The 10,000-nt window shown below is 36.6% G+C and overlaps 1 non-coding gene across 1 annotated transcript; it reads right to left on the bottom strand.

Moving 5' to 3' along the window:
- Positions 1-820: 820 nt before the first annotated feature.
- Positions 821-892, bottom strand: TRNAL-CAA (transfer RNA leucine (anticodon CAA)). The gene has a single exon. It is a non-coding gene; the product is annotated as a tRNA-Leu (tRNA).
- Positions 893-10,000: the final 9,108 nt, after the last annotated feature.

Below are 10,000 nucleotides of genomic sequence, written 5' to 3'. Positions count from 1 at the left end.
AACTATTTGTCTCATAATCGTGGCCCCATTTCTTATAAGTAATCCAGTCGTAGGCTAAAACTTGAAAGCCCCAGCAATCTATATAGTAAAGTCTCAAAACCATGTTTCGAGAACTAGCGAAGACGGAGAAAATAGGCCGATAGTACATCATAAAAGAACACGATTATCGATAGCTTATTTTCAAGTCTTCTACTTAACCTGAAGTGGAAATAGGCACTCGCAAGCTATCTTATCAAGATTCATCGTCTAATGACTCTAGGTAAGAGCTCTAAGTTATCCTCAATCAGATGGAGACTTATTTTCAGTAAAATAATCTTTTGTATCTTCCTCACCAAAGATTTTTTTTTTCAGTGACCAAAGTAGATCTAAATCATTATCACGAGGGACGAATCTTTCGCAAACAGCTCGTTAACTACTAAATATTCATAAATAACACATACTTCATGTTCATCTTACTAATTTTACTAAGTCTATAAGTGAAGTATTATTAGTTATCCTGAGGAAAAGCAATAATACTATATTCATCACACGGATTATTCTATTAACAAATTCATAACAATAAACAAATCTCCATTTCAAAGTAGTTGTGCAAAATATCGAAGATAACCATCTGAATAGAAACAAAATAACTACATTACCCTCATTTTTACTACCTGCAACAATGTAAAGAGCTCCTCGACTCTAGTCAATTTAAAGAATGTAAAATGAAAATGTCATTAGTACAGCCTGGTTTCGATCCCTGGACCTTTGTGTTATGAGACCAACACGCTACCACTGCGCCACCCTGCTGTCAATACAAGATCAAGAATGAAAATGGGATTGGCAGTGCGTGGTTTTGATCCACGGACCTTCGGGTTTTGGGCCCGACGCGCTTCCACTGCGCCACGCTGCCATGAAGGAAATAGAGCTAATTCTTCTATTTAAACTAACAGCTCTGCGGGACCTGATACCATTCAGTGCATACCAGTGAACGATACAATTACTATCACTCTACTTTCAATGGCTTTCAGAAATTTGTAAAATATACCAATAGATAAACGTAAATACAATAACAAGCTGAAATAAACTAGTGATTGTTAAAAGTAAATAGCTGCAGTCGTCTTCAATATCGTCTCACGCCTGTCGCATCAAGTTCTCTCCAGGTCCATCGCTACAAGACCTCGGGATTTTTTTTTCTTTTCTTTTTTCTTTTTTCTTTTTCTTTTTGGTATGTAGGTCTGTGTTTGCGGGTCTTTGTGTACAAAAACATGTTTTGTGTGTGCCCCTTATTTGTTACGGACTTCCCAACCGCAGAGACGACAAGCATGCCGTGGAGTCATCGCTGACCCTCGGGATACTTCTCCGACTAAAGTCCCCTCAACTCTCGTCGCCTCCGTGGCGCAATCGGTTAGCGCCTTCGGTTCTTGACCAAAAGATTGAGGGTTCAAGGCCGCCTTAGGTGCGAATTTACAATGAGAAGCAATAACTGTAGCTCGTGTGCTAAAGCGATGCCCAGCACTAGGAGCCAAAGATACTCTGGTAAATGGTGCCGTTGTTCCAGACGACTAAGGTAAAAGATTTCCAGTTAGGCGTAACCATTCAAGGAAGTCCTATGGAGGAATTCTCTATTCCGTGCATTTTCTGTTGAATGTTGACTTCCATGACAAACTGCTACATATATGTTTGGATATGGCGACGTTATATAGAACTAAACAAATATTAACACCGATCAAGTAGTCTCCAAGATCATGTTAAGACTAGATGGCAGTGCCCCTGAAAAGCATAATGAAATGGCCACAGTTCGGAGAACGTCGAGAGGCTTGGAGAAGGCAGCCACGGGACTGCAGGCCCAAATGACACAGGATTCAGTGAGCAAATCTCTCAGTATAGCGTGATCTTCATACCCTCATTCGTCCTTCGTATCGTATTTGCACACACTTTTTCTGTATCTAAGTTATTTCATATATCCAGCACTCTGTGTGGAAAGCTATTGTTTTTCCGTTCTCTTCTTTAGTTATCCTTTTTGAGTTTCTTTTCATGACCTCTTCTTTTTCCATTGTCATTTTTAGTAAATCATTCCTGTCAAGGATTTTCATTCCTTTTATGATTCTAAGTATAGTCAGTAGATCACCTCTTTCTTTTCTCTGCTCTAGTGTTGGTAGTTACAATATCGATAATAATCTTTGTTCGTGCGTTAAATTGGAAAGATCTGGTGCCAACTTTGTTGTTGCTCTCTGTATTCTTTCTAGTTTCCTTATAATTTTTTTAGTACTGGGTTTTCCATATTATCGCTGCATAATTCAGCTTTGGTCTAATCAATGTAACTAATAATCTTTTACTAATTTCTAAAAAAAAAACATTAGTTACATTGATTAGACCAATATGCAGCGACACTATGGACACCCAGTACTAAAACGAATATAAGGAAACGTGTGTGTGTGTGTGTGTGTGTGTGTGTGTGTGTGTGTGTGTGTGTGTGTGTGTGTGTGTGTGTGTGTGTGTGTGTGTGTGTGTGTGTGTGTGTGTATGTGTGTGTGTGTGTGTGTGTGAGTGTGTGTGTGTGTGTGTGTGTGTGTGTGTGTGTGTGTGTGTGTGTGTGTGTGTGTGTGTGTGTGTGTGTGTGTGTGTGTGTATGCGTGTGTGTGTGTCTGTGTATGTGTGTGTGTGTTTGTTTGCATGTATATGTGTGTGTGTATGTTTGTGTGTATGTATGTGTGTGTATTTGTATATGGGTGAGTGTATGTGTGTGTGTGTCTGCATGTTTGTGTCTTTATATATATATATATATATATATATATATATATATATATATATATAAGTGTGTGTGTGTGTGTGTGTGTGTGTGTGTGTGTGTGTGTGTGTGTGTGTGTGTGTGTGTGTGTGTGTGTGTGTGTGTGTGTGTATCTGTGTATGTGTGTGTGCGTTTGCGTGTGTGTGTTTGTGTGTGTGTGTGTGTGTGTGTGTGTGTGTGTGTGTGTGTGTGTGTGTGTGTGTGTGTGTGTGTGTGTGTGTGTGTGTGTATGCGTGTGTGTGTGTGTGTATGTGTGTGTGTGTGTGTTTGTGTGTATGTACTGTATATGTGTGTGTGTGATGTTTGTGTATGAGTGAGTGTTTGTGTGTGTGTGTGTGTGTGTGTGTGTGTGTGTGTGTGTGTGTGTGTGTGTGTGTGTGTGTGTGTGTGTGTGTGTGTGTGTGTGTGTGTGTGTGTGTGTGTGTGTGTGTGTGTGTGTGTGTCTGTGTGTGTGTGTGTGTGTGTGTGTGTGTGTGTGTGTGTGTGTGTGTGTGTGTGTGTGTGTGTGTGTGTGTGTGTGTGTGTGTGTGTGTGTGTACCTAGTTGTATTTACCTAGTTGTATTTTACGGGAAGGGGAGCTATGCTCGTGGGATCCGGCCTTCGTATCTCATTTTATCTAAACTATTTTTAAATTCATGTATTGTTTTTGCACACACCACTTTCTCATCTAACTTGTTCCAACTGTCTATTACTCTGTGAGGAAAGCTGTTCTTTTTCAAGTCTCTTCTATAGCTGTCTTTTTTTATTTTCTTTCCGTGTCCTTTTGTATTTCTGTTATCCCATTTTATCAGATTCTCTCTATCAGTAATTTCTATGCCTTTCATTATTCTGTAAATAGCTATCAAATCTCCTCTCTCTCTTCTTTGCTCTAGTGTCTGTAGTTCAAGTTTCTCTAGTCTCTCTTCATATGATAGTTTTGAGAGCGTTGTTGCCAGTTTTGTAATTGCTCTTTGTATTCTTTCAAGTTTTTTTATACATTTTTTTGTACTTGGTGACCATATCGTTGCTGCATATTCCAATCTTGGTCTTATCAGGGTGATTAGGATTTTCTTCACCATTTCTTCATCCAGGTATGTAAATGCAATTTTGATTGTTCTTATTAAATTATAAGTTTCTCCAAAAATCTTATTTATATGTTTCTCAGGTGACATATTATTCATAACAATGACTCCCAGGTCCTTCTCATTTTCTACTTTTTTTATTCCTTCTTCTCCCAATTTATATGCTCCTGTTATTCTGCTTTTGCTTTTTCCAAATTCCATTATACTACACTTTTTTGTATTGAACTCCATCTCCCACTTCCTACTCCATTCCTGTACTATATTTAGATCTCTCTGTAGTGATTCACAATCTTCTTCAGTTTTCACTCTTTTCAGTAGTTTTGCATCATCTGCAAAGAAGCTCATATAGCTTTCTATTCCTTCATCCATATCATTAATATATATAGCAAACATTATTGGGGCCAGTACTGTTCCCTGCGGAACACCGCTTATTACTTCATCCCATTTTGAGTGCTGGTTTCTTATCACTACTCTCATTTTTCTTTCTTGCAAAAAGTCTTCCATCCAATTTAGTAGTTTTCCCTGTATTCCTCCTTGAGTTTCTAATTTCTTAAGCAACTTCTTATGTGGTACTTTGTCAAAAGCTTTCTTTAGGTCTAGAAATGCACAGTCCGCCCATCCATCTCTTTCTTGTATTATATCTATTAGCCTTGAATAGAAACATATTAAATTGGTGACGCATGATCGTCCTTGTCTGAATCCAAATTGCCTTGGATTTAACACTTTGTTTTTTTCTAAATATTTTACCCATCTACTTTTGATAATTCTTTCACAAATTTTTGCTATTGTACTTGTTAGAGAGACTGGTCTATAGTTTGTAGGTTCTTCTTTATTTCCTCCTTTATATATAGGTACTATATTTGCTTTTTCCAATCTTCTGGAACTTTTCCTTCTTTCAAGGAACTGTTTAGTATGCTATGTATTTTGTCTGCCAGTTCATTCCTGCATTCTTTCAGAATCCAGTTTGCTATATCATCTGGTCCATGCGATTTTCTGACATCAAGATTACTCAAGTGTGTCAATATTTCATTCTTTGTTACTTCTATTTCTTCCATAGGGGGGACTTTCTCTTTCCATTCAATCTCTTCAGGTTGTATGTTCTCCCTTGTAAACACTGATTTAAAATGTTTGTTCATAATTTCCGCCATTTCCATTTCCTCAGTGTATTCAACTCCCTCTTGTCTTAATTTCTCCAAGTCTTGTTTGTTTTTCAGTTTATTGTTTACAAATTTGTAGAATAGTTTTGGTTGATCTTTACACTTTTCTATGACATCTTTTTCATATTTTCTCTTTTCCTCACTGCACGTTTATACATATTCATTTCTAAAACCGGTATATATTTTCCATTTTTCAGGTCTTCTGTCTTTTTTCCATCTGGTCCAGGCTTTGTCTCTTTTGTCTTTTAGCTCCTTACAACTTTTGTTGTACCAGCATTTTACATGTTTTTTTCTTGTTTTTGTCTTGGGACATACTTTTCCACTCCTTTTTTGTAAATTTTTGTCAAAATATTCCATTTCTCTTCCACTGTTGTTTCTTCTTTGTATATTTCTTCCCAGTTTTCTTGTTGGAAGAATTCTCTTATTTTATCAAAGTTTGTTTTTTCATACATCATTCTTCCTTTTCTATATTGTTCATTTCTTTTCATATATTTTTCTTCATTAAGTTCCAGTTCAATCAATATGTGGTCACTTTTACCTATTGGTGTTTTATATTCAATCTTGTCCACTATTCTAGGTTCAGATGTAATTATTAAGTCTAGCCTCGATGGTTCTTCTTTATTTCTATACCTAGTGTTCTCTTGTATCCATTGTGTCATTGAATGGTCAGTAATCATCTCAAGTAGAGCATTTCCCCATGAGTCATTACCACTCTTTACTGTCATTTCTTCCCAGCAGATTTCTTTGCAATTAAAGTCGCCCATCATAACTATTCTTCCTCCGTCTTCCATTATTTTAGTTAATGCTATCTTTGTGTCCTCTAACATACTTTTATGTTCACTCTCCTCCCATGAGGCTGTTTTCGGAGGCACATAATTGATCACAAATTTTCTGCTCTTCTTATCTCGGTCTTCCACTTCTATCATAATCATCTCTACTGTATTCTTTCCATATATGACACCTTTCACGTTTATATCCTTCTTAGTCAGGAACATAACTCCACCCCCTTGTTTTTTCTCTCTGTTTCTAATCCAATAATTGTATGTATCATGTCCTACACTGTTGGGTGGTAGTGGGCCTTTTAATTTTGTTTCTACAATTCCCATTATGTCCGGTTCTTTTTCTTTCAAAAAATCATTCAGTTCATTCAATCCTGTTATCAATCCATCTATATTTGTGTAAGACACTCTTAGTTTTCTGCCACTTCCATTGTATTCTCTGTTTCCCTTATGTTTTTCTTTAGTATGTCGAACTGCTTTATTTTCATGTTCACTACTCTCCAATAGAATCTCTCTTTCTCTGACTCCGTTCTTTCCTCGTTTTTTGCCTTAGCTTCAATTCTTTTCTGCTTTTCTGCCTCTCTTTCCTCCTTATTCATTTCTCTTTTTATCCATACCTTTTTATATTGATCATTTGTTGCTAGTTTCCCTGTCTTGGATAGAATTTTCTCTGCTGTTGTTTGTGACCTGAATTTAATCTTAATTGGTCTGGTCTTATCTGTACTATATTTTTACGAGTCTGAATTTTTCCTCAATTTCCTTTATAATTTCTGGTTCATCTTCCTGGACTAATTTTAATAAACTGCTTACTCTTTCATTTTCCTCCTTGATTCTTGCGGTTCTATCTGGGTTATGTTTCTCTTCCATTCCTAATATAATTATACATTTCTTTTTGTCAGCTAATTCTCTTACTATATTCTCCTTCTGTCTCATCACTTTAATAACTGAGTCTTCATTATGTTCTTTCAATTGCTGTTTGACTATGTCAGTGAATGAAACCTTATTCCCTTCTTGAGTTATTCTCCAATTTTTAGCTTCTGTAGCTATTTTCTCTCTGTTTTCATTACTATTCTTCTTCAATTTCTCATTCTCCTCTACATTTCCTAACTGTCTTTTTAGGTCCTCTATTTCTTCAGTTAAGTTTCTGTTAGCCTTCTCTAGTTGTTCCAACCTTTCAATTCTTTGGAAAATGGAGTCTACGTTACCTAACTTACGCTCCAAGTCCTCGATCACCTTATCAACTCTCTCCTCTAGTCTTATCAGTCGGGGGGGGGGGGGGGTTGTGTCCCCCCCACCCTCTTTAAATCCCTGGAACATATTCTCGTCACTTTCTTCTGTATTGCTCCTCTCTATACTTCTAATCTTTACATTTTTATTAGACATTTGATCCTCGCTAAGTCTTTTGTTTACCTTCCGCTTGTCTGGCTGGGCAAAGTCTACTCCCTCCTCATTTCCTTCCATTTCCCTCAGTAATCCCTCCCCTTTTCCTCTTTCCCTACGTTCCCACTACTCCACGAGCAATTTCCCCCCCACCCTGCAAAAACACTAGGCACTTCTCTTTGCGTTGGGATCCACAGACTTCACTTTTCTTCAGAACGTCTTCTAAGCCGTCCATTCGTTTTTGTGTGTGTGTGTGTGTGTGTGTGTGTGTGTGTGTGTGTGTGTGTGTGTGTGTGTGTGTGTGTGTGTGTGTGTGTGTGTGTGTGTGTGTGTGTGTGTGTGTGTGTGTGTGTGTGTGTGTGTGTGTGTGTGTGTGTGTGTGTGTGTGTGTGTGTGTGTGTGTGTGTGTGTTTGTGTGTGTGTGTGTGTGTGTGTGTGTGTGCCATCAGTTTACTCGTTCGGATGGCAAATGCAAAGGTTTGGAATTCGAGCCCACATGCAGAGGTCTGGAGTGCACACGAGGGTTGTGATAACACCACACCATTTACTAATTCCTGATGAAGATATTCCTCCCTTAAATCATTCCATTTTTGTTGGATCGGTTCCTAACTCCCTCTTGATGTTAGAGCATACACGGTAATATAAGTTCTCGATAACGCACGGTATGCTCCACTTGCAAGTGTCACGCAATAAAACATGTACTATACAATGACACACATATACAGCTCTGTAACAAGCTCCTCTCACCTTAAACATGTAGAGTAACCACAACCACTGTATCGCGAAGGGTCACCACTCTACTCATCAAAGCAACGGCCATAAGATATATTTCATCGTTCATATGGCTTTTAGTATTAGTAGTTGTGGTGGTAGCAGTAGTAGTAGTAGTAGTAGTAGTAGTAGTAGTAGTAGTAGTAGTAGTAGTAGTAGTAGTAGTAGTAGTAGTAGTAGTAGTAGTAGTAGTAGTAGTAGTAGTAGTAGTAGTAGTAGTAGTAGTACTAGAAGTAGTAGTAGTAGTAGAAGTAGTAGTGGTAGCAGAAGTAGTAGTAGTAGTAATTGAAGTAGTATTAGTAGTAAGAATACAAGAACATAAGAATGTAGGACAGCATTTAGCTTATACTAATTCATTCCACGCCAATTAACACCATCAAATTAGTCAATATTTTTTAAGACAATTGTTTCAGAGCTCACCATATCATTATTAAGCCAATTACATTCATTAACCACTATGTTGGCAAACCAGAATTTGCTGTTTCATTCCTAAACCTGAATAAATTTCTAGTTAATTCTCCAGGATAGTATACTATATCTTGTGGAACTAATATGTTCATATTTCTAGTCCATATACTATCACTAATATTCTTAAACTTGTGAGAATCTGATAGTGCCTACCAAGAACACATATACGTGTTTATTAATGTATATGTAAGTAAATTCATGCCAATATAAACCTTTTTTTATTTTTAATTACAAATTTGCTCCTACCTCACTCGAGAAAATAGCTAATTATATGAGTACTAATATTTGATTTTTGCACTTTTGCAAAAATTTAAATCTTGAGGTTTTGCTATTAACATTTGCTTTAATATTTGATTCAAAAATGTTTCAAACATACCTAAATCCTGATTCTGCCTGATCTCTTTTGTGTATATACCTACTGAAGTATGGCAACGTTACATAGTAATAAACAAATATTCATGCCTATCAAGTACTCTATCAATTAGACACTAATTAGACTAGATGGCAGTGTCCCGCAATAATATGATGTGAGATGAGGTATATTACTATTTACTAATGACGGAAGATTGTGATGGCATATTTCGATTTCCAAAACAAGGTGAATAAAAGAAGAAGAGATCAATCTTGGCATTACAATCAAGGTAGAATAGCTTTTCAGAATTAATCTATTGTCCTTTAGGGTACTTACGGTCAATGTATATGTGATTAAATTAAAATAATAGAATCAAGTTTGGTAAAAAGAAGTTCTCAAGTAGTCTGCCATACATGAAAAAATACACATTACATGAAAAATAGAATATTGTTAAATAAAGAATTAATTAAATTCATTTCATGGTGATGCATAAGGTTACATAGCTTCAAGATGACCGGGCGTAATCAACGACGACATGACGTCACGAGCCTTTCAATTTCATAAAAATATGTGACGTCACGTCCTTAATATTCAGTAATCATAAGACTATTATCCATTTTATTGATGTTATCTTCTATGCTCTCTTATAAAAAATCCCATTTCATATAAATATATCTATAATTTTCTGGTGTGCATTATCAAACTCTATTGTATATTTTGAAAATATGCGTGGTCTACTTTTGATCGCCGACTTCTCAGCTAGACTCAAGAAAAGAAACAACTCATCAGTTTATCTCTCCCGAAATTTTAACTATTTGTCTCATAATCGTCGCCCCATTTCTTGTAAGTAATCAAGTCGTAGGCTAAATCTTGAAAGCCCCAGCAATCTATATACTAAAGTCTCAAAACCATGTTTCGAGAACTAGCAAAGACGGAGCAGATAGGCCGATAGTATATCATAAAAGAACACGATTATCGATAGCTTATTTTCAAGTCTTCTACTTAACCTGAAGTGGAAATAGGCACTCGTAAGCTATCTTATTAAGATTCATCGTCTAATGACTCTAGGTAAGAGCTCTAAGTTATCCTCAATCAGATGGAAACTTATTTTCAGTAAAAACGTAAAATAATCTTTCCTATCTTCCTCACCAAAGATTTTTTTTTTCAGTGACCAAAGTAGATCTAAATCATTATCAAGAGCGACGAATCTTTCACAAACAGCTCGATAACTACTAAATATTCATAAATAACACGTACTTCA

Source organism: Oratosquilla oratoria, chromosome 9 (assembly GCF_046742065.1).
Source record: "Oratosquilla oratoria isolate Oo_2021 chromosome 9, ASM4674206v1, whole genome shotgun sequence".
Classification (NCBI taxonomy): domain Eukaryota; kingdom Metazoa; phylum Arthropoda; class Malacostraca; order Stomatopoda; family Squillidae; genus Oratosquilla; species Oratosquilla oratoria.
This window is presented reverse-complemented; position numbering and strand designations above follow the sequence as displayed.